The following is a 640-nucleotide window of genomic DNA, read 5'->3' on the forward strand; positions in this document are numbered from 1 at the left end:
AATAAGTACCGTGAAATAACTCAACGCTACACATGCTTTTCATGATTTTATACAATTCTTTCTAATGGCTGCCTTTTTGTCTATGAATAGGTTCCTCATGAGAACAATTGAGTGTTCTGGAAATCCTTTTTTTTGTGGCTATTTTTACCCATAGCTTATCATTATTCACATAATTAAAAGGTTTTGCATTGTCAATAAAACACAAATAATCATTTTGCTAGTATTATCTATTTTCAGCCAAGATCCATTTGACATCAGCAATGAGATCCCAGTTTCTACATTCTTTTCTGAATCAGGACTGAAGTTCAGAAACAATCATTTATAATTATCTTCAAATTTTTGGTTGTATGCAGTATTAATGATATTGCTAAAAAATATCTACATTCTGTTTCATCACCTTTTTTTTTTTTTTTTGGAATGGGCAATATATAGAGCTCTTCCAATTTCTTGGCAAAGTAGAGGTAGTCCACATCTCTTGGCATAGATGACCAAGCACCTCCAGTACTGCATGTTGAAAGATTTTAATGTGTATCCTATTTCTAACGCCTTGTTTTCCATCAATGCCTTGAATGCAACTTAGCCTTCTTCCTTGGGCCCCATCAGTTCATTATCATATGCTGCCTACCATTTGAAAAGGATG

Source organism: Chrysochloris asiatica, unplaced genomic scaffold (assembly GCF_000296735.1).
Source record: "Chrysochloris asiatica unplaced genomic scaffold, ChrAsi1.0 scaffold00680, whole genome shotgun sequence".
Classification (NCBI taxonomy): domain Eukaryota; kingdom Metazoa; phylum Chordata; class Mammalia; order Afrosoricida; family Chrysochloridae; genus Chrysochloris; species Chrysochloris asiatica.